The sequence below is a fragment of the Acinonyx jubatus genome, chromosome A1 (assembly GCF_027475565.1).
Source record: "Acinonyx jubatus isolate Ajub_Pintada_27869175 chromosome A1, VMU_Ajub_asm_v1.0, whole genome shotgun sequence".
NCBI classification, from domain to species: domain Eukaryota; kingdom Metazoa; phylum Chordata; class Mammalia; order Carnivora; family Felidae; genus Acinonyx; species Acinonyx jubatus.
In genome coordinates, this window is record NC_069380.1 from 20,560,001 (window position 1) to 20,585,204 (window position 25,204).

General features: G+C 41.7%; 1 long non-coding RNA gene across 3 annotated transcripts in view; it reads right to left on the reverse strand.

The window, feature by feature from the left end:
• Window positions 1–25,204, reverse strand: part of LOC113600974 (uncharacterized) — a 138,049-nt gene that overhangs the window by 33,174 nt on the left and 79,671 nt on the right. The window contains exon 3 of one of the 3 annotated variants that reach the window (XR_008295306.1): window positions 14,183–14,277. The exons of the other annotated variants lie outside the window; for them this stretch is intronic. This is a non-coding gene — a long non-coding RNA (uncharacterized LOC113600974). The remainder of the gene's footprint in view (window positions 1–14,182; window positions 14,278–25,204) is intronic. 3 annotated transcript variants of the gene reach the window in all.

The window sequence follows — 25,204 nt, forward strand, 5'->3', positions numbered from 1 at the left end:
ATAGGTGGTGATAGTTCTTCCAACAGGTGGCACATAATATTTGGTTGTCTCTCTTCTCGTGAAATTAGAAGCTGATTATGCACAATGTCTGGATTCATTAGAGGTTGAAAAATGGTATTATTCTAATTTTTATCTTCCTTCTTCATATACTAGCTGGAATACTTCTGTAGGAAGAAACTCCCCCTGATCTACAACCAGGATACTGAAGAGTACTATTTATTTAAGAAAGGCCAGATAAAGACTTGATTTTCAAAATAATGAGTTGGTTCCCTCCAATAATAACCAACTGGCTGGGTTTTTGTATCACTATGAGCTCATGGATTTATATTTATTTGATGTATTTCAATACACTGTAGTTATTATCTTTGTTTATACTCAAATTATCCTTCTTTGTCCTACGGGGGCCTATTGAAGTTGGTTCCCATGTCCTTTGACATGATTGTATTATTATTTGACATGACCACTATCCCATTTTGCCTGGGACCAAGGGGGCTCCTGTGACACAAGACTTTGGGTTTTAAAGTGAGGAAAGTGCTGGGCAAATTGGGATAGGTTGTTCATCCTAACCTTACAAGTCTTCACTAGCTCCATTGCTGTCTGGTAAGACAAGGCATTCTAGAAATCTTGCCATTTGCAACAACGTGGATGGAATTAGAGTGTATTATGCTAGGCGAAATTAGGCAAATATCATATGACTTCACTTGTATGTGGGATTTAAGATACAAAACAAATGAACATAAGGGAACTGAAGCAAAAATAATATAAAAACAGAGAGGGAGACAAAACAAAAGAGACTCTTAAATATACAGAACAAACTGAGGGTTGCTGGAGGGGTTGTGGGTGGGAGGATGGTCCAAATGGGCAAGGGGCATTAAGGAAGACACTTGGGATGAGCACTGGGTGTTATACGTAGGGGATGAATCACTGGATTCTACTCCTGAAATCATTATTGCACTATATGCTAACTAACTTGGATTTAAATTAAAAAAAAAAAACTTTAAGACAAGACATTCTAGGCTGATCATGTACATTTCCTGCTCCAGATGTGGAATTCAGCCATTTCTCCAAGAATACCTGGTTTCTTTCTGTGACAAAAGGGATTTCAAGAACCCATTCTTCCAACTATACCTAAGCATCAATTTCTGCTTGTATGAAATGATGATGATGATAATAATAACTCTTGAGTTGTTGTGAGGTTTATATGCAATAATGCTTGCAAAGCACTTACTACAGGGGCTGGGACATAGAAACTTCTTGTTAAAGACTAGCTGCCATCACAGCACTCATACAGGTAATATGCGCAGTGGCAAGGTCTATTCATTCAGCAAAACTCCACATCATCTCAGGGAAGTATCCACATATTTAGCAGTGAGCCATGTTAAAGAAGCACAAATGGCAGCAGGGATAGAGATTCACTGTACAATGGCTATATTTGCAATGTGTTCTGTGCAATTTATATTTTTCAAATTCCAGCCATCAGAGCTGTCCAACATTTCAACAAAACAAGGCTATACAGCTGGACATGAGACTGCTTTGAGAAATGTTTTGAAATGTTTGGGTTTGACACCTGAGAAGTCCGTGTTTATTATAAGTTCCCTGTCCTATTGCATATTTGTGTGGCAAGGGAAAGAAATCTCATACAATAGTTGAAAAATTAGCAAAATCATGTGCATTAAAGGAGATTCCTAAAAAATAGTATTGGAAGCAGATGTAGAAAAGAATCCTCAGTAGGTCCCTGAGAAAATGATGTGATCTCTTCTAGAATTCATTAAAGAACAAGCTATAGCAGATAGCCACATTAGCCTTCTCAAAGTAGGTATTCATCTGCGTCAGCTGACATTGACAGCCGTAGTGAGCCCCTGTGTTTGTGATGTGCATAAAGGAGAAACAGATCAAAGAAGCCTTGTTCTGTGAATCATTGCAAACAACTACAAAGGAATTGATGAGTTCAGTCCTGTCAGTGCCTGCTTTTTGAAAGCATATGTTAATGCTTGACATATGTGAATCAATTTGTGTCGATAGTACCCCTGAACCAGTAAGACAAATTCAAGATCCATTGCCTTTGTAAAGGAAGTAGACCCTCTTATCATTATCACACATAATATTGCATCGGGATGCTTTTGCTACAAAGCACATCCCCCAAATAGCAAAAGCTGGTTTAAACATCGTGGTGAATCAAAGACATTTTATCAGAGGTTGTACGCCAATTCCTCCCCAACTCCAGGTTTTGACGAAGGAATGAGAACAGGCACTCTATATAGAAATGAAGTGGATTTTCATTGGCCACGTGCTTCCTTGTTTTTTCCTCAATAAAACATGATTTTCCTAGCAATTACTTACATATAAACAAAGATGAAAGGGAATTAATACAAAAGCTGAGTAATGCGTGCAGAAACCAGGCCGTACAAGGAGAGGATAATTATTAAATGTTAGATGAAAGTCCCTGGAGAAGATGATCGGAACAAGGTCTCTGACTCAGTCAGGCTTTGGCTCTGCCAACAACACCCAAGAGTCCCTTCCTGGGAAGTGAGTGGGCCAGGCCCTGAATGAGTCAGGAGAGCCCAGACTCAGGACAACACAGTCATCTGGAAGGCTTAGTGTGGGCCAGGTGCTAGACATCCAGCAGGAAAAGGAGAATGGACTATTCTGTCGTTTCTATGCCCCTAAGGCTTCCAGATCTTAGAGTGGGCAGAGCAGAATGTACTCTATATATGAAGAGAATGTCTGTCTAGCTGCAGGATGTGGAGGAGAGAGAGGGATTTCATCAGCACACAGCCAAGGCAGGCCCAGTAGACAACAAGGTGGGCAGGCTCACTCAGGAGTTCCGTTCTCAGATCCCAACGTCAATACAATGGCAGTGCCATCTTGGTGATGACAGCCTCAACTTACCTGCTTGAGTCACACTGCTCCAATGGGCTATTCATATTGTCAATACACAAGGAAATAAGTCTGTTTATTTGAAACCAAGGCAGAAATTCAAATAAAAAAAAAACTTTAAATAGTTTATTCTCTTACATGGCAAATGCAATTAAATCCTTAATGTATTTGGGGTGCCTGGGTAACTCGGTCGGTTAAGCGTCTGCCTTAGGCTCAGATCATGATCTCATGGTTAGTGGGTCGGAGCCCTGCATCGGGCTCTCTGCTGTCCACACAAAGCCCACTTTGGATCCTCTGTCCCCCCACCTCTGTCTCTCCCCACTCCCTCTCTCTCTCTCTCTCTCATTCCCTCTCTCTCCAAAATAAATAAATAAAAACTTTAAAAAATTTCCTAAGGAAATTTAGCACACCTATATAAGGAATCAGAATGAACTCAGTAGCACAGTTGTACATGCCTGTTAGGAAATTTCTAGTTTAGATAAAGCATATTGACAAAAGTAATTTCATTCTTCCTTTTTTGGGGGGTTGGTGGGGGGGAGCCTAGTAAGTGAAATAGTGAGCCCAGAAAGTGATATGACAATTCACTGGCATAAGATGAATAATGACTTCACCCAGGATTTTTGTATGGCAGATCCTACTCTTTGTGTTTGGCTTTTTTTTTTTAATTTATTTATTTATTTTGAAAGAGAGAGCGAGCACACGCACAAGCCAGGGAAGGGAAAAGAGAGAGGGAGAGAGAGAATCCCAAGCAGGTTCTGCACTTCTGCACTACCAGTGCAGAGCCTGATGCGAGGCTCGAACTCACAAACCGTGAGATCATGACCTGAGCTGAAACCAAGAGTCAGACGCTTAACTGACTGAGCCACCCAGGTGCCCCTGTGTTGGGGTTTTTAATTTCTGGTTGGTAGAGTTTTTTGTTGTCTGTTTTTGTCATTAATGTATAAGGTTTTGTTTTGTTTTGCTTTTTAAACTAAGAGAATGCATTCTGCTCGGCACCTTTTCAACTTGGCAGAATTTATTGAAGACTCTTTCATTTCAGTTGTTTTCAAGGTTGAATAGTTAAAAACAAGATATATTTTTCATTTTGTTGATATAATTAGAAAAATAGACACACGTGTGCACGTGTGTGTGTGTGTGTGTGTGCCACTTAGATCTATCTTATTAACTATGTTATTTAGACCTGGCTTATTCTTACCTCTTTTTTCTTATTACCACGAGAGATGGGAATCTAAAACTCCTCTATCAGTAAGTTCCTTCTTAGCTCTCTTTATATTTCCAGTAGATTTTGCTTCATGTACTTTGATGCTTTGATATTTGATGCATAAATAGATTCAGAAAAATTAGAGCCTCGTTAAGGATTTTACCCTTTTCATTGTGAGATGTCCTTCTTTAATTTTTTAAATTCAAATATAATTCACAAACAGTGTTATATTAGTTTCAGGTGTACAATATAGTGATTCATCAGTGCTTATCAAGATGTCCTTCTTTATATTTAATAATTTTGTCTTAATTCACCCTGAACTAATAATAACAATATCACTACTTTTCTTGCTGCATTTACTGGGCATGCTTTTAGCTATCTGTGTCTGAGATATTTGGATTGTGTTTTGTGTTCTGTGCTTAGAATTTTTTTTTTCTTTCAATAGATTTTACATTTCTTGCCATGAGAAAAATATTTGGCCACAGTTTGATCATCCTTAGTTGCATTTTTCCTTTATAATGTTATACAAACACAAATTAAAGACACACACACATACACACACATATTTATTTTCCTATATGGTCTTTGGTTTCCTTATTGAACGTGTGTTTTCATTCTGATCATTCCAAAGGTTTATAGTCTATTCTGGGATCTGTTAGTGGTTACCTTTGTAGCTTTATGTAGTGTTATCACAGTTTAAAATTCTTATATGGTATTTTATGACTCATCACTACAAACGATGAGAAAATTACCACACACACTTATTCCATCTTGTTATCCTACCCTGCCCAATTTTGGCCTAATATATTACCACTAATGCTTCTGGTTGTTACCTTTATACTTTATACACTGACCCCCTCAATCACTTAGTTTATCATTTTAAAATGCCTGGAAATCGTGCAAACAGTGATAAAGAACCCATACTTATACTGCTTCTTTCCCTCTCTCTACAGCTCACTTTTGGCTTCTTGTACTAGTATTATGATTTCTTTGTTATTTTGTATTCTGTTACTGAAATTCCTACAGTTGCTTAGCCTTTATTCTACGGATTCTACGCATTGAGCGCTCACTCTCCTCACCAGCATGGCTGCTCCCTTAATCTCTTGATTGGCACCTTCAGAAATTTTTTTCTTAAGAAAGGACACAGAAGTTCTCTTTGCCTGGCGTGCCTGCATGCTTGGAAACATCAAATGACAATTTGACTAAGAAACCAATTCTCGGGTCACACATTTTCTGAGGACATGGCAAACCTTTTTCACCATCTTCTGGAAGTTAATGTTGCTAAGAAAAAGTCTGAAACTAAAATTAATTTTTCCTCTTATGTTTTATCTTAATTAATTATTTATTTACAGGCCTAGAGTCTTTCTCTGTTTCTGAAGTTGAGTAACTTCACTAAACCATGTGTCAGGCTAATTTTGCTGATTCTGTTTTTTCTTTCTTTCTTCCTCCCCACCCCCACCCTGGAATAGTTGGGCCTATTTCAAACTATGGATTTGGTCATATTTATACTTAAATATCTGAGTATTTGTTCCGTTTCCTTTAATGGAGACACCATCCATGGGGGAGTTGAAATTTCTTTTCCTCCTGTCCATATCTATCGTTTTGTCACCAATCATTTTAAATAGTTGGTTCATTCCTATTTATTTTCCTTTACTTTTTCCAGCTCTTTTCTCTTTATCCCTGCCCTGTAATCAAGCAGCATCTCTTTTTCTGTTGCTAATGTTAGTTTTCACTTTTGTAAGTACTCCTTAGTTCTTTTACCTCTTTCCAGAGACTTACAGATTCTTTTTTCTATTTTAACTACTTTCCATTGTTTAACTATGTCTTACTTGAGCCAATATGGCTCTTCTTTGAATTATTGCTTCAGAAAAGCCATTCTAAAAAGTTTGTAATGAGAAAGTATTTCTACGATTTTTATCTACATTATGGCATAATTTTCTGGAATGTTAGTCCGCCTTTTGTCACGTCCCCTTCATTTATTTTTCTTGCACTGTATTTGCATTATGTTCCACACAAACTCCTTTCACATTATTAGTCATACTTTTATGAGATTACTCACTGATTTATGTGGACTGTTCTTTATAGGTGGACTATTTTCTAAAGGATGATTGGCAGAGAGTACAGAGAAGTGAACTGGGTCCACCATCAGCTTGGATTTCTCTCTGCCCTGCGGTTTCGTCTCCCATTTCCGCAGGAAGTAGGGTTGGCCAGCTGTGATGGTCAACATGGCGGCATTCAGCATTTACCTCCCTTCAGCTTCAAGGCCACGCCCACTCTTTTACTCTCCTTTTGAGTAAAGATGGCATGTCTCCTCCTTTCCTCCTTGAGCTCTGCGTCCTCTCACAAGGCTCAGGGATGCCCCCGCCCGAGTTTGCCTTCCCACCGAGACCTTGCTGTTCACTGAAGCCAATGGTTTCTTTCCTTGGTATGCTCAGCCCATTTCAGGCAGGCTCTGTGTTACCTGAGTGCTGAGAGTCGTGCTTTTGCTTTCAGCCTCCTCTTTTAATCAAGCCCAACCTGACTGTGTTAATCAGGATTTGGGCCGTTTTCAAGTTTTATGTATATTTTCTTTTCCAATTTCCAAAAACGATTTTAGTTGTTTTCAATAGATTTCAAAAAGCAGAGTGAGGCCAGATGCCTTGACTCTGCCATCTCACTGATGAACTTGATGCAGCCGAGGAATGATACTGGATCTATTTCTTCTACAATTGGATTTCATAAATAATATGATCTGATGAAAGATGATATCATGGAAAGATGGGTCATGGCTGAATGCAAATGGAGTTTCAGACAATAAAGTTTGAGAATATCCAGTGTGTTCAAACCAGTGCCATTTCCACATCTGGCTTAAAGTGGTCCCTTAGGAAGATCAACCTGGCAGGGTTCTTCAGGCCGGTCAGGCTGAGCTGGGGGAGGTGGGAGAGCTTTAGGAAAGATCAGCCTGGCAGCTGTTGCAGGGATCTGGGCATGGTCATGACTAAACCTCAAGATATGTTCACTCTATAAGGGAACTGATTAACGGAAGTAGCGTTAGAATACTCAGGATGTGATTCTTCTAAGTCCTTTTGAAACTCACTGCTCTTGTGTTTCAAGAGAACTTGAACTACGGAGAATGTGGTTTTTCAGATTACCCAGTATTCCTTTTGTCAGGATCCACAGGAAAATATCTCTCAGATCGTGCATCTCCAAGCAATTTTATTGTGTGTTATCAACTTGGGGTCCTCTTTGTAGAGCCTACGAGAAAACACTGAAGTCAAGATATGGCTCTTGGGAAAAAGGCATATGCGCATCACAGCTGGCATTCTGTCCCCTCATCCAACCTTGGTTGTCTCCTCCCTTTCTTACTTGTATTCACCCTTTGCCATATTTTCTCAATTACACTGGAATTACTGTATCACTATCCCATCTTACCTCTGAAAGATTATTTAAATATTTTTTGTAGGGACAGAGAGAACAAGAAAAATGGGATTTAAAGGGAAAGAACATAATTTCAGCAAGCCAGCTCTAAGAAGACATTTTGGAGGCAATTGGGGAACCTGGAAAATGAAAATTATAGTAGGGAGTATTATTAATTTCGTACGTAAGATAATGGTATTGCGGTTATTTTTTAAGTCCTTAGTTAGCAATACATGGTGAGCTATGTATAACTGAAACGTATATGTGTCTGTGATTTGCTTCAATTAACTCCAGAAAAAAAACAGCAGATGGGAATTAGGAGAGAAGACATAAAAGCAATTTTTTAATGTAAAAGCTGAAGATAATACTACTTCTAACAGCGACAATATATTTGAAAAGAATAAAAGTGGACCACTTTCTTATATCATACACAAAAATAAACTCAAAATGGATCAAAAACCTACACGTGAGATCTGAAACCATAAAATACCTAGGGGAAAACAGGCAGCAATCTTTTTGATATCAGCTAGAGCAACAGTTTTCTGGATACATCGGCTTACACAAGGAAAACAAGAGCAAAAATATACTATTGGAACTATACCAAAATTAAAAGCTTTCACACAGGAAAAAAAAAATCAACAAAACAAAAAGGCAACCTACTGAATGGGAGAAGATATTTGCAAATGATATATCAGATAAGGGTATAATATCCAAAATTTCTAATGAACTTATACAACTCAACACCAAAAACACAAATAATCTGATTTAAATGGATGGAGAACCTGAACAGACTTTCTCTAAAGAAGACATCCAGATGCCAAATAGATACATGAAAAGACGGTCAACATCACTCATCATCAGGGAAATACAATGAGATATCGCCACATACCTATCAGAATGGCTAAAATAAAAAGGCAAGAAATAACAAGTATTGGCAAGGATGTGGAGGAAAAGGAATTTTCATGCACTGTTGGTGGGAACATAGTGGTTCAACCACTGTCGAAGAGTATAGAGGTTCCTCAAAAAATTAAAAATGGAAATACCATATGACTCAGTAATTACTCCTGGGTATTTATTTACCCAAAGAAAGTAAGATATGTGAAAAGATATGTGCACCCCTACGTTTACTGAAGCATTATGTACAGTTACAATAGCCAAAATAAGGAAGTAATCCAAGTATCCAGCAATAGATGAATGAATAAAGGAGATGTAGTATACATGTGATGGAATATTACTCAGTCATAAAAAAAAAGATCAGATCTTGCTATTTGGGACAATGTGGATGGACCTAGAGGGTATTAGGCTAAGTTAAATAAGTCAGACGGAGAAAGATAAATACCATATGATTTCACTTATATGTAGAACCTAAAAAACAAAACAAACAAACAAGCAAACAGACAAAAAGCAGAAACAGACCCATAAATACAGAAAAGAAACTGTTGGTTGCCAGGGCGGAGGGGGGTGGAGGATGGGCAGAAGGGGTAAAGAGGAGTGGAAGACACAAGCTTCCAGTTATGGCATCCGAAAGTCATTGGGATAAAAGATACCGCACAGGGAGCACGGTCAATGGTATTGTAATAGCGCTCTATGGTGACAGATGGTGGGTACACTTGTGACAACAGCATAACATATAGACTGGTTGAATCACTATGTTAGATGCCTGAAATTAATGTAACATTGTGTGTCAAGTATATTTCAATAAATAAATAAGTATTGTAATTGAGAAAAGGCATAGAAGTTCTCAGAAAGTCAGAGTGCACTGCTCCTAAACTGATTTGGGGGGGATGCAATTAAACTCAGTTTATGCATGAACGGTCTGTTTGCATTTGAGAAAAAATGCATTTGAATCATATAATGTTTACGGAAGTTGACAGAGGGCCCTAAATTTTAGATTTCAGTGAGGAAAACTGAAAGGAAAGGAACAGATATTTATTAAGCACTTTATTCTAGGCGCTGTGCTCAGGGCCTTCACATGTATTGTCTAAGTGTCCCTACCAACCTGGTTAGAAGAATATTCCTTCCTCCCTTTCTATTTTTTCTCCTCTCCTCTTCCTGAATGATGGATGGGAGCAGTGTGGTTCACTGAATTTGGAGGTTTATAATCCTGTCTCCCTGGGACGTGTGAAGAAATGCCGGGCTCCTGTTCTGACCTGTTAGAAGCCATGATGGTTGGCCCCAGCCCCAATACTACATAAATGTAAAATGAATTTTAATAATATATTTTATTTAATCCAATATGTCCAAAATACGGTCACTTTGATATACAGAGAATAGGAGAATATTGATGAGCCATCTTACACTCATTCTATATACTAATCTTCAAACTCTGGTGTATTTTACATTTGCAGCAAGCTTTTAGGAAGAGGCGTGCTGAGTCAGGAAGGTACCCCTGGCCAGCTGGGAAACCTGGGTCCCAATGCTAACTGTGCTCCAACCTTCTAAGTTAGGAGAGGATCCCAAGCACCTGGCAACCAGCCTCATGCAGAGTGAGTTTGGGCAAGTCAAACCATGTCTTTAAACCTTACATTCTTCCAGAAAGCCAAATTGGGAGAATAAAAAGGCCCACAGGCAGACTTCAAACGAATCATCCTTGTTTTCAAATTTGTTCAAGGGCCCAAATGTGGTGACAGGCCCTTAAACCAACGAAAATCCTATCCCGATCACATGCTGAGGTTGCCAGGGTCTGTTTGGAGCAAGCAGGGAATCTCTGTGATCTGCATTCATTTATTCTTTCCTACAAGCATCTGATGGGCACCTGCTCTGTGCCAGGCACTATTCTAGGTTCTGGGGAAACAGATATGAATAGAATCTTGTCCTCAAAGAGGCACGTGTGGGAGGGTGCCATAATCAAGGTCTGGAGCCCCACGACTGAGTAAGATCAGGAAGGAGACTTAAAAGTTGTACTGGAGAGTCAGTGCAGGAAGAATTCACTTCATGCCTCACCTTTCAGTTTGGCTTTTAAGGAGAAGTGAGAAGTAAAAGGTCATTCCAAAGAATGGCTAGGAACAGGGAAAAACATTCCAGGAAGAAAAAAAATGAAGGGTGCTCTAGGCATCAGCGCATAACCACAGAGATAATGGTACTTTCTCTGGCTTGGGATGCAGGGGGAAGGGTGGTGCAAAGTCCTGTTTCTCATCATGGTGACGGATGTTAGTGTTTGCCTGCTGGTCAGGTATAGGTGGGACTGGAAAAACCAGAGCCAGAGACCGACACATGCCCCTTCCTGACCCTATCCATTCCCTCAAGGTCAAGTTCGTGAGTCAGCTCCTGAGTGGGGCTTCCCCTGGACACCTCAGCCAGCCATGGTCACTCCCACCCTTAATGATAAGGATAGCATAGCCTTGACCGTCCGGTATGCTGTCCCCCACGAGACAGACAGTTTATTGATAGTGTTGTGTTCTTCAACACCTGGCAGTGCCTTTCACAAAGGGAATGCCCAGTAAATCTTGTTCAATCAATTTCAGAAATTCAAAAAATGTACTGAATACTGAGTTCACAATAACAGTCAATAGGTACTCTTGATATATTGATGTTTGTACTTAACTCATCCCTGCGGCACAAAGTGAAGGCTTGGTGACTTATCTGTCGCATGGAGCATCTTAACCTACAAGTCTAGTTTCCCACTCTGAGCCAATTTTATATTTTATGATAGCTGTGCCAAGTTTCAGCCGACTGGATGACTTAGCAGTATTTACCAAAGAGTCTAGCATTTGTGGATATTATTCCATTCACACTCATCCTGCTCTGTCTCTGTCAGGCGGGCACACTGCACAGGCTTGCTCTGACCGTGAAGTGGGATACTGCATTTGAAAGTGCTTTGCAAAACAGAATGTGCTCTATGAAGGCATGCTGCTTTTGCTGCTGGTATCCCAGAATCCAGGGCTATGGGGAGTTGGACTCCCACTTGATATGGGTTTTCTTAGAAACCTAATGTTGGTGATGGTTCGAGGTGCCACCTTCTCCCTCGAGTAGGCATCCTACAGCTACATGACTAAGGTTTGAAGTTACGTTCAATGGTTGGAATAGGAAGTGACGGACTCTGCTTTCCCCTAAACCCAGGAGGAAGACAACCCCACCTTCTGGACACTCACGAAGAACCAGCCAGAGGTGTGCCTGACCCTGAGGCAGGTGCTTTGCATTCATTATCTCTGATGCCTCTAATAAACTAAGAGGGAGTTAGTAAGGTTTCTCCTTTACATATGAAAAAGTGATGCCTGTGAGTGGTCCGAGACTTGCCTAAGGCGCCACAGATACTTAATGGTGGAGCCACGTTATTAATTAAAGTCTGAATTACTCCAAAGCACCTTTCTTTTAGTGATGCAAAAGCCTCTGGACTATTACTTTCCAGAATCTTCAAAATGAGTTGAATAATACCTTCCTTGCTTACCTAATAGGAATGCAGTGAGCGTCAAGATAATGAAAGTAGCTTTTCTTGGCAATAAAATGACATACATCATGGTAAGAGTACTAACAGCAATAATAATGGTTATCTAATACTTCACCCTTTCCACAGCACTTCTGTGTATATCCTACATAAGACAAGATGATGTTCTCTGGTCCATAAAAAAATATTCTTATGGTTACAGCCATTGGAATCCCTAAATCCATTTACCTGAGGAAAAGAAAATCCCCTCCTCCACCTTCCAGGGACGCAACATAATGGGAAGGTCAATGACACAAACCCTGGAGTTAGACTCTGCCCTTACTGGGCTGGGTGACTTCCCACACCAGTTACTTAACCTCTCCTTGGTAGATAAATATAGAGCTTCCCTTGTGGGTTGATTGGACATTAAAGGAAACATTGCATGTGGAGCCCATAGTAAGCGCTCAGTAGATGTTAGCGATAATTACAGGGATGCTAAACAGCACTGCTGGGCTTTTTCTGTGGGTGAGACATCTCCAGTCACCTCCTTTTCCTCCTCCACTCCTCCCAAACCTCACGGAGCCTGTCTTCATTCCTTTTCAATTTGGTTGCAATAGCAAGCCAATAGCTCATTTTCAAAAGCAATAACCTCATGATTGAGCCTTAAGAGTTTGCTGCTTTCATATGTTAATCAGATTGTTCTCCTCCCCTATGTCCGTGAAAAAGTGATATATTTTTATGTATTATTTTGCTGGACAGCAAATAGGCACATTTTCCTGTCTGACTCCATCAATCACGTTGTTGCTGATCTGATGAGACCCCCACTGGGGAGATGGGCAGTAATTTACTCCTCACCACCATATCCAGCTTAGTCTCCAATGTATCTACTGAGGATACATGTGTCTAGTAATCTGGAAAGGGATTTTGGCTCAATATTTAAGGAATTATTACCTATGAGGGACTGCACTAATGGAAAAACAAATTGGGGGGACAGAGACAAAAAGCCTAAAAAGCAAAACAAAATTTATAGAGTGAATGCGTAGTAGGTCTTCAGTTTTGACTCTTACGAAATGCCTCCTGATTAAGTGAGAATGGAGCTCTGTCCCGGAAATCAATACTTCCCCCCGCTTTTTTCCACAAAGAGTCTGGAGACGAGGATGGACATCACGCAGACATTGTCATACAAGAAATGTCAAAGCTTCATTGCAACACTTCAATGGGCTGACAGATCCATCCAGCCCAGCACTATATGGGGAGAAATTGGGGAAAAGCCAAAGGCCCTGCACGGGAAAATGGGGGCAGTTGGTCACAATGTGGTGGTGGTTGGGGGGGGGGGTGTTCCCAAGAGGGAGAGAAAGCATGAGAAAGCAAAGAGAAAGACTGAGGACAGGAAAAGTAGCCAGGAGACTTTTAACACCAGGAATGCCGGTCACTGTTGCAATATAAGCCCCCTCCAGTTCCCCCAAACCTTCAGGAAAGTCTTACGTGAATAAATTTTCTTCTGGGTTTTTGTCTTCGAAGGAAATCATGGAAAAGGATACAGTGTGTGCTACGGCCAGTGGCAAAGGAGAACAGGACAAACAGCCAAAAGGCAGAACAGGACAACAAGATGCAGTGAAGACTGGACGTTGGAGTCAAGTATGATTGAGAGATGTACCCTCCTCAGACATTTGTAGAAACCTCAGTGTGGATGTTGGGCTTTTCACAAGACTTGGGATGGAGATGGTCTCCCCTTAAGGACAGTGTATCACCAGCAAACATCTAAGCTGCAACCCCATAGATGGAAACAACTTGCCCACTGAAAATTGAGAATTTCACAGAAGCTTTGACATTTTTTTTAATGTTTACTTATTTTTGAGAGAGACAAAGAGACAGAGCGCAAGTAGGGGAGGGGCAGAGAGAGAGGGAGACACAGAATCCAAGTAGGTCCCGGGCTCCGAGCTATCAGCACAGAGCCTGACGTGGGGCTCAAACCCACGAACTATGAGATCATGACCTGAGCCGAAGTCGGACGCTTAACCGACTGAGCCACTCAGGCGCTCCGAAGCTTTGACATTTCTCCCACGACAATTTCAAGACAATGTTCATCCTAGTCCACTCTCCCTAGTGGTCACCTAAATCAGCTTATGTTTTTCCAAATATGGAAGAAAACCTAAGGAGGGTCCCCATCCAGGTGTAGCGAGAATGCCGAGATAACGATCAGAGAGAGTGTTTATGTAAATTATCAAATGATTCCAGCGCTGTTGATTCTGCCATAAGCCTCCTTAATCATAAATAAGAAAGCCAAGATGCAAAGAAGGACACATGTCATCAATTTTACTCTGAAGGAAAGCAAAGACACTTACATTAAAAGGAGCGACAGGATTTCTACAGTAACCTCGGAAACTCTCAGAGCTGCCATCAAAAATCCTTGATGAATTACTCCAGTTGGATGGGAGTTCTGCGTGGGGAAAGGTCGAAAGGATAGTTTTTGTTAAAGTCTGCCCCAGACTGACGTTGACAGCCGCTAGCAAAGCTCTGCTGTCAGCTGGGAGCTAACTTGCCAGAACGCACCTGCCTCTGTGGTCCTGTTAGTAATGGCCAGTGAGACGGGCTGGGATGGGACTTCCAACATCAAAAGTGTGGAAAAGGCTCAGTCCCTTACCTGGACACTCTGGGGCTGAGCGTGTGATGTGGAGACAACAGACAATATAACTTTGCACCGCCATAAATAACAAATACTAAATTTGAGCCCTTGAAAAATGGAAAAATCTATACAATTTCCCAGCGTTCTTTTAATGAGATTATTATAACTTGTTAAAGTTATTTTCCATATGGTAATCTTATTAGTAAAAAAAAATCTGGAAAAGTTGTCTTGGGTTTCCTTACAAATTACACGGCTTATATTTTATGGCTGTGAGGTCATAGCTGTGAAATATCCCCCTTTGACAACTTGACTATGATGTATGCTGTTATATTTCAGTAGCTCGGGGTGATTTTTCAGCTGGATGAAAAGTTCATTCCATTCCATCACTGCTGATATCATCTTCATTTCCATTCCACCCATGAAACTCAAAAACGCCAGAGATTTGGAGACACTACTTGCAACCAGTTGCAAATGGTAGAGACTGATGAGATGATAAAAGAAATGAAGTACAGAGGCATTTTTATATGGCCCAATACTAACAATTAAAATGCCTTGCATTCGTTATGGGTGGCTCAGCTCTTTGATAGGGTAAGAGTCTCACATATGGGGAGACATTAAATAGCTGCTACTGCCTCCCTCCTCCTTCCTCTTCGCTTTGCCGCCCCAACACCACCACAGTTGGCCACCAGCCCTGATGTTCTGAGATGGCCACAGAGGATTATGATGGAGCATCCTGGCAGCAGTGGACGTTTTAGGAATATAGTAAAGAAGATAGCAGTTGGCAAATAGCACTGGAAAATCTCTTCCTATACATTTGCCTAGTAAAATCTATGGCTTGAGGTAATTTCAGATTATTCTTTTGAACCAGAGGCAAAGAAATACACATAGAGATAATCATTGTGGCTTTATTTTATAATAGCTGGAAGGGCTTGGGGGAAGGAGACAATCCAATGGGGCTGGATTCAATAAATGATTAAATACATCATGTTGTAGTTACAGGCATCCCCCACTTTTTGAAATCTTGCATTATGTCACTTTGCTCTGCAAAAGACAGACACATGAAAAGATACTCAACATCACTCATCATCGAGGAATTACAAATCAAAATCATGATGAGATGTCACCTCACACCTGTCGGGATTGCTAAAATTAACAACATGGAGACAACAAACGTTGGTGAGGATGCAAAGGGGAACCCTTTTACACTGTTGGGAATGTGAACTGGTGCAGCCACTCTGGACAACAGTATGGAGGTGCCTCAAAAAGTTGAAAATAGAACCACCCTATGACCCAGTAATTGCACTATTAGGTATTTACCCAAAGGATACAAAAATACTAATTTGAAGGAGCACAATTCACCCCAATGTTTATAGCAGCACTATCAACAATAGCCAAATTATAGAACGAGCCCAAACATCCATCGACTGATGAATGGATAAAGAAGAGTGGTATATCTATACAATGGAATATTACTCAGCCATCAAAAAGAATGAACTCTTGCCATTTACCATGACATGGATGTAGCTAGAGTGTATTATGCTAAGCGAAGTAAGTCAGAGAAAGACAAGTATCATATGATTTCACTCATATGTACAGTTTAAGAAACAAAACATATGAACATGGGGAAGGGGGAAAAAGGAGGAGGAAAGCAAACCAGAGGAGACTCTTACAGACAATAAACTGAGGGTTCCTGGAGGGGAGGGGGGCAGGGGATGGGCTAAATGGGTGATGGGCATTCAGGAGGACACTTGTGATCAGCACTGGGTGTTATATGTAGGTGATGAATCACTACACTCTACTTCTGAAACCAATATTACACTATATGTTAACTAGATAAAACTTAAAAGAAAAAAATCTACATTGGGACTTGTTTTCGCTTAAGGGTAAGAAATCCAAAGAGAACTTTCACTTCCAATGCCAAAAAGGCAAAAAGCAAAAACAGGGCTCTGCATTTGTTCGGCAGATCGCCCTTACAGAGCCAGCACATGCTCTCAGCAGCTGGAGAGGCACGACCAAGCTCCCTCCCCAGGAACTGCACTCAGCATCACAGCCATGTCATAGCATCACAGACAGCCACCAGAGCCGTGAACACCCATGAGCACCTGTGCTTGAACTCCATTCATGTTGTGCTTCTATTAGCAACATATGTCCTAAGGTTTCAAAAATGTCTAAGAGAGGTTGGTTTCTTGGGGGGGTCTAGATACACTTAAAAAATTTCCATAAACAATAATGGCAATTGCTTCTTTGCTTTGCACCATTTCAGCTTATGAGAGCTTTCATAGGAACGCTCTACTTTTGCGGACAGCCGGGCAAGCCTGTATACGATAAAATATTGCACAGCCATAAAATGCATGCCTTAGAATAGTATCTACTGAAAGAGGGAAATGTTCGTTATACTATTTTTTTAAACGTAGGTACAGAACCACATAGAAATTCCAAAATGTGATATGCATATATGATTATAACTGTACTAAACAAAATTTTTGTAGTTATCCCAAAATTCTATAATGAACACTTAGAAAATGTAAAAGGCGACATGCATAATTTTTTACCCCACAGTTTGATAAATTTTAAAACATATCCCAAGTTTGAACTTTCAAGTTTTAGAACACTGACCACATAGCTGGACTTTTTCTTTAATAAAGATTGTCACCAAAAAAAAATGTCAGAAAATTACCATGAGAGGAGAAATACTAACAGATGACCATAATATCTGCCATTATGACAAATAGACGCCTTCACCATTAGCTTCATTCTAGTCACATCAGACGTGTACTTGGGCCTCCTTTTTTAAATGGCAGAGGGTTTTGTGTTTCTTTATTTTTCCCCTTCTTAGGACACAGGGAATTAAACCTTTTAAGAAAGGCACACTTTTTTTAAGTTTATTTATTTATTTTGAGAGAGAAAGTGTGTGTGCACAAGCAGGGGAGGGGCAAAGAGAGAGAGAGGGAGAGAGAGAGTCTGAAGCAGGCTCCACGCAGTCAGCACAGAACCTGACATGGGGCTCAATCCCATGAACCGCGAGGTCATGACCTGAGACACAATCAAGAGTCAGACACTTAACCGACTGAGCCACCCAGGTACCCCAAAAGGCACACATTTTAGAACACTTTCTATAAATATAAATATCTACGGCAGGAAGGAAAGAGTCCTACCCCCAAACTAAACTATTAATTGATAATCTTGTGTTTCTGGGGAGGTTCTGATTCTCTGAGGGAAACCTTTCTTAACTTCAGAATGTGAGATTCCAGCTAAGATAGTCAATCCTTAACGACTTGGATGCTAATTATCCAGCTTCTCGGTCACCTCAGGTCTGGCTGCCCCTTCTTCCTCCCTTTCAAGCTGCTGGCAGATTTGGGTCCAGCACAGAATGGGAAGCCAATGAAGCCCAGTGACCATGTCATACAGCAGGTACCAAGGGCCCGAATCAGTCTACATGCGATGGTGAGTACAGACTCTCCTGATGGGATATGTTAGAAAAGGACGGGTTAGAAAGTGCTGGACTAACAAACAAAGGCACTTCCAAAAAGTGGGATCAAGGGTTTCCTGAAAGAGAGGAGAAGAATCTCACCAATGTGCCCTTAACTTCTGGGTGTATGTAGCGTGGGTTTGAGCCACGTGTTCTTCCATTCCTGTAGTCAGGCCCTGACACAATGGCGGCGGACACGTCTAATAGAGTTGACATTTTCTAATGGAGAGGGTCGCTCTGGGCAAAAGGAATGGCCATTAGATGAGTGCACACTCCATGCTTAGGTGGTAAGCAGAGGGCAAGTAAAACAGGTGAGAAGTGCACTCCTCATGGTGAGAAGGGGTCTGACCCGAATTTCTGTGTGGGGCCCTCCCTCTCTTCTGGACTGCCGGCTCCCAGGGCTGCCCCCTTCAATTTCCTCCCCGAATCTGCACTCAGTGGAGAGTGGCCATGCTCCAAAGCTCTTTTTCCTCTTTCCCATTAAAACCTCCAAAGCTGCCTCCTCCTATAGCAGTCATGCTAGAAGAAAAATCTGGTGAACTAATTCCCCCTTCGAGTAGGATGACTAAGAACTATTCATGAGGACTTGCTGATGACAAAACAGAGGCCCAAAAGGTTTGAACTACTTGCTCAATGGCGCATCATGGCCTGGATAAGATCCATGACTCTGTTACTTACTAGCCCAGTAATGCTGCGATATGGCCTTAATACAAAGATCTCCAAGACACCCACAGTTTTAGCCCAAAGGAATGGGCTGTTTCCAAAGGTAAATTTTCAGGCATTCGGGTTCACACGTGAAAAAGAAATTTTTTCACCAGCGAATTTTCTGGGCTTTTAGCAAAACCACCTAATCCTGCCCTACCTATGTTTAAGGCTAAACTTGCCACGTAAGAATTCAGAATTTACTTTTAGGCACACAACCCATGTATAGTAAATAGGATGATGTAAAAGAGATTGAGCACACAGTGATGGAAAGGGGTGGGACTACAAGTTGGGGGACTTCTTCAGGCCCTCGCTCTATTGTCTCCCACCTGTGTGACTCTGGGCAAGAAACCCAGGTAGAATGGCTCTGGGATGGAAGGAGAGATGATGGAAACTGCGACTAGCACAGAACGTGGACTTTATCCAGTTACGCCACGTTATGTACACTCAGTCAGATGTGAACAACCATTGACGTCTGGTAGTTCCAGCCCTGCACCTGAGCAGATGGAGGGGAGTCTTAGCACCTTCATTTTCACAGGAAGGCACCTTATAATGACATTCTTATCCTCAGAGGCTCTGTCCTCCCTGGCCTTTCCTACTTTGGTCTTGAAGCCTCTGCCTTTGCAATATATTCGAATGGTTCAAACTCCTGGTTGAAACCTTCTACTACTGGTCCTGGACACCTCCAGACAGGTACCCTAAAACGGTCTGTATCTGTTCCTCTGGGAGATGTTGGCTTTACTTACTCTTTTTTTTTTTTTTTTAATGTTTATTTTTGAGAGAGAGAACGAATGTGAGCAGGGGAGGGGCAGAGAGAGAGAGGGAGACACAGAATCTAAAACAGGCTCCAGGCTCTGAGCTGTCAGCACAGAGCTCCATGCGGGGCTCAAACTCTGGAACAGCGAGATCATGAACTGAGCTGAAGGCGGACACTTAACCGACTGAGCCACCCAGGTGCCCGGGCTTTACTTATTCTTAAGCAACCTCCACAGTCTCCTTTGGTTGTCTTTCACCAATTTGAATTGTTAATATTTGTGTACAAATTTATTCCTTTATAAAATTCATTTTCTAAGTTGCTAATGCTTATTTTTCTGCTTTAAAAAAAAAGTAATACACATTTCCCGTAGAAAATTTGGAAAACAGACAAGAGAATAAAGAAAAATACTAGTTTCCCACAATCCCACCTCCCAGAGAGGTATATTTCCTTTCAGCCTTTTTTTCTCTGCATATAACACACGTTTAACTCAGTTGGGATACACTTTTATATTCAGCTTTTTTTTTTCCCCCCACTTATGTTACCACACAGACACTTGGGAACATTCATTAATACAACACTCTTGATTGTTGCAAACCAATATTTAAATCTACTGCAGCAATTTTATTGATGTACGTAGAAGGGTGTGCAAGTAAGACTTGGGAAACAGTATAACCTCCCTGGCTCTCGGGTTCCTCATCAATGAAAGAAAAATGAACAATACTGAACGTTCCCAGAGATGGAAGGTGGGGGTTGGGAAAAATGGGGGAAGGGTCCCAAACTGATTTCTTTAAAAATGAATCTGAATATGAATTTGGAGATACACCTTCCCTTCCTGGACTCTGCCACAAGGACCTTACCCATAGGCACTAAGGTCTTGCCAAAATAATTCTAAGAACAAAGATTTGGGGTCTATTGTAGATATGGGCCCAGGTGACTAAGAAACTAAGACGGGCACAGTTTTGCTCCCAGTGAGTAAAGAATGAACTCTTACTATCAGGGAGACTAATTCCTGCCATTTCAGATGTCACCGAGTGCGTCTTTCTGGCACACGAGTTTCATTTTTTACGTAAGGAAAGTAGATAGAATGTGGCATAGCCTGGGTTTCCTTTCAAAGAGGAGTTTTCCTCTGGAAGGTTTGCTTCCATACTGTTCAACTGTTCTTCTGTTCTTTGGTTTCCCCACTGCAGTAAGTCCGTCTCATCGTTTTGACTATTCTTGCTTCAATTTGGTTCATGACTTTTTGCTTTGTTTAGTTAGCATTATGCTCTCTTTATTTAAACTATCTCCCACTCCAACCATGTTTGTCTTTTCTTCTTATTTTGAAACAGTTTCAGAATACTACCAATGAAAACATTTGCCCCTCACTAGGCCTTTTGTTCTGTGCAAAGCTGGAAAAGCACGTCTAGCAACCATCTTTTCCTGGTCCCATCATTACCACGATACGCCTTTTGTGCCGAACTTTGGGACACGCTTGAGCCCAGAAATGCTCTGATGGGGGAAGTGACCTTGGGCCTTAGTTCTTTTCTCCAAAATTTAAAACCCCCCAATTGTACCTGCAAACCAGTAGGAAAATATTTTACCTGAAAGCAGAACATTTCTCCATTTCACCACCATTAAAATACCATTAAACTGTGCTATCACGTTGATGAAAATGCTCCAATATAAATTTGGGGGCATTTCAGTCTAGCTTTTGTGGTAAGTGTCTCCTGGCAGGTAAGGGAAAGATTACTCGAAAGAAAATGATAGACACAAAAAAATATCTCTAGTTTTCCACGGCTGGCAATGAAAGTAGGGAGATCAGATGGGGCCTGAATCTTTATACCAAAAGAAGCACTCTTTGGGATTACAAAAGTGTCTCACTAGAAGGCCTCATTTAAAAGCACACATGCTTTATGAACCAGTGACAGGCAGGCACCTGAGACTGGTTTGGGAGCAGATGGAGGTAAAAGTGAGGAGAGAGGAGAAGGGGACACGGTCAGACTACAGGACCCAGCCTCAGGAATGGGTCCAGAGCAGTCACCCAGGGCAATGCATGGCCCAGGGGAGAAAACAGGAACTAAATTCCTAGGGTGGGACCAGCAGAGCTTGAGGGTGCATGAGAAGGGGGAAAAAACAACTTCAGAAAGAAAGCCTTCCTCAAAACTCCTCTAGACAGACCTTATTCTCTGAAATGATCTCTGTTATCAAAAGGCTAGAAACATTGGGCTCTTTCAAGAAAAATGACTACATTCACATTTTCTCAGAAAAATTTGTTTAGATTCTATCCTTTCAGAGCCAGAATATTGTTTAAACGACAGGATGGGATGTACTCTCACCCCTTTCCCTATTCTATACATTTCTACCTCTTGGGAGCCAGATGCTAAATTGTTTCCAGCCAGTTAATAATGGCTGTGGTAGTGAAGCTCCCAGGAGACCCAAAGAAGGAAACCTGCCTGCATTTCCAGGGCTCTGTTACGTGCATTGGCTGCTGGGTGGATGCAGATTGGTCACATAAAGGCAGGAAATAAAGCATAGAAGTGAATTAGTTCACCGTAAACCAACCAGACAAGCCCCTCAGGTTACGACCTGCTCATCCATGGGCTTGGTGTTCCCAGCAGCATGCCTGGAATGCCTGAATTTGCCATCACTTTGGTTTTGCTGTGAAGGTCAGGCTGAGTCCAATGGCTTGTTGATTACCTCAAGAAGGCATTCCACATGGTGCCATTGACTCCACTTCTGTTTATCTGGTGCCATCTGCACTCTTTGAGGACCTAGTTGATAGGAAGTGACTAGCTGAGTGCTACAGAAAGTACAAAGAGGACTTAGTCAAGAGCTCTGCCTGGAAAGAACTCCCCAAATAAGGCTCAAGGTAAGATATGAACGTCTGTCGATAGAATAACCTAAGATATTGTATTTTTCGGTTAGTACGTGATAATAGTGGTCATCATTGATTGATCCCTTACCCTGTGCCGTGCAATACAGTTCAAGTGTCTGGCCTTTGCAGTTACTTTGTGGAGCAGGTCACACACATTTCATACACAGGGAAGCTAAGCTCAGAGAGGTTACACACTTAGTAAGTGACAGAGCCAGGTTTCAAATGCCAGAACATGTGCTCTTAACACACCACCACCGTGACCGGTCCATCTATCCCCCGTGAGATGGTCAGATGAATTGTAAGCATCACGGAGCTCGGAGGAAGGAGGGCACAGACTCAAGCTGGAAGATCTAGGAAAGGCTTGTGCCTCGAAGCTATGCATTAAAAGATTAATAGGTGTTAGACCAGAACAGATGAGAAAGGGAGGGAAAGTGCAGGATGGGGAAGATCTACCAGGGAGAAGGAAGTGTGAGAAAAGACATCCTTGGAGAAAGTGTGATGGAAACCTTGAATAGCAAGCCAGGACGTGAGAATACGACGTGCTATCCAATCTATTCAAGCCAAGCGAGACATCAGCCCTGCCACACTCAGACCCTCACCATCCAATGGCTTCCCAGGTATTAGCTCTTGCCCACCTTCCTCTGCGTGTTTGTGAACGGTGACTCTGAGCATTGGAGTCCCCTTTCCCTTATCTTATGACAACCCAGCCCTTCTAATGGCCACACCAGTTCACGGTCGATCTAAACAGGGGTTACAAGTCTGGCAGACCCCTCACTGGAGTTCAGTTTTTGCAGCTTTGTCCTGATCTAATCTGTAATCCAATTTGCTACTTAGTCTCACCAAGCCCTTATCAACATTTTAGATTTCAATGTGCCTTTTCTAGGCTGAATATCTGTGTTTTCAATTATGTCACCCTAGGTGAATTACCCTTCCATTGTTCAAGGTCAAACCTCAAGTTGTTATTTCCTGCCCATACAGCTAGTCCCTTTCCCCTCCATCCCTTTGGGGCAGTTTCTCAATTGTCACTGGCGTTCCCAGATCCTATCTCTATCAGGTTTCATCTGTAAACTTAATCACAAAGCTATGCCCCATTTGGCTTCATTTCATTCCATGGCAGAAATGTCCATTATGCATCCATTCTCTACAGGCACCCTGGGCTCCAAAGATACAGTAGATATGTCCTTCTGTAGCTATATAAAAACGAAAAGCTGGTGGGAGGGGGGTCCTAAAAGGAACTAAGTGGGTTTGATTTCATTCCCATTGTTGAGTCCCCTCCCCTGATCACAGACCCTCTGGTCCTGCACTCATGTTTCTGTGGCCGCAGAGGACTCTTTCTAGCACAGGTATTCAAGAAACAATTGTTAAAGCAGAGAGGGGAGAGCAGAAGCAGAAGGGGCTAAGTCAGAACAACTCTGAAAAACAGTCACTAGCTCAAGTCTTCTCAGAGGACTCTGCCCCTTCCTACCCCAGGCTCAGCCCGGGGTCCAAACACATTTTCTCTTTGAGCCTTCTCTCAGCAAGGCTCTGACAAGGGCAGAGCTATTGGTGCCCTGCTCATACGTCGCATCCAGTGTCTGAGTTTAGCCTTGCCTTTCTCTTTCCTACATGCTGCATGCCGTATTGTTTCTATAGAGGGAAGCACCCCCAAGTATATTATTTTAGGGTGCAAGGAACCCCATGATACCCCAAACATAGAAAGGCAGCCTGTGTGGGTCAGCCACATAGCTCACCTCTCACTTCTAACTATGAAAACTTTCAGAGACCGATCTGCACCTTCCCATTATACTCCAGCAACGTTGATGGCCCCGGCAGCCCTTTGCTCACAGTGCTATCACTTAAGTCGTGTGCACTGGCTGACTGCCCCACTGCCTGCCTTGTGAGCAGAAACTGGGAGCAGGAACCGTAAGTGTTATCGGTTATCTTTGTGCCTGCCCCCCCGCCCCCGATCTAGCACATAGCACGTGCTTGGTAAATGTTCATTGAATGACTCCTCAAACAAATAAATATTAGAGGCTATAAATTGTCTTGTCAGATATGGTTTTTGTCCCACCAACCAATTGCTTTTGGTTGAGTCCTTGGTTTTCAATTTGTTTTTAATGAACATAATCCTTACTTCAAACAAATTCTTATTTGGAAGACCCCAGCCCCCCAAGATATAAAATGATAACAGTGGAGATCTTCTTGTTCACATAAAATGGAGAGCCCTCAGAAAGCCTTAATGCCACCTGCTTGCCCGCCCCCCACCCCCACCCCAAATGCCCCCAAGCTAAAATACTCATTCGACTTCCCTCCCCATTTTAAGTTCTTCACTTTGCTCAATCAAGGTCTAGGCCAAATCTTTCTTTCCTCGTGAAGACTAACTACTCTCTGATCACCCCATCCATGGGGTCCTCTCCCTTTTCTGGAAACCCTATTGGCTACCCTACTCTTATGGCACAGAGTGTGTACGAACAAATATTCTTGGAGTCTTCCTAAAGATCGAGTCCAGTGATACGCGTTTTAAGTACATTTTCCCATCTAATCCTCGGAGCAATCCTGTGAGGGAGATGCTATTATTATCTTCATTTTACTGATGAGGAAATAGAAGCTCAGAGAAGTTAAGCAATTTGCCAAGGTCACACCGCTGTTAACTGGCACTGCTAGGATTTAAATATGAGCTACTTAATTGTTTCCTGTTTTAATGAGACATTATTTCATCTTTCTAACTAGATTGGTAAGCTAAAGTTAGCTTACCAAGAACTATGTCTTTAATTCTTTCCCTCCTTGCTCTATTCTTAATGCAGTGTTTAGCCCTCAAGAAGAGTATAATTAATTATTTTTCAGAGATTAATTGGTTCCCCGAAGTATATTACATAGTTCCTCACCTCCTCCTCTCCTAACATCTATCCAGGTAGAAGCTGTCAGCTTCTGAATAGGTTCTGGTCTCACTCTCCTTCCTAAAGAAAGTTGTGTTTCTAAA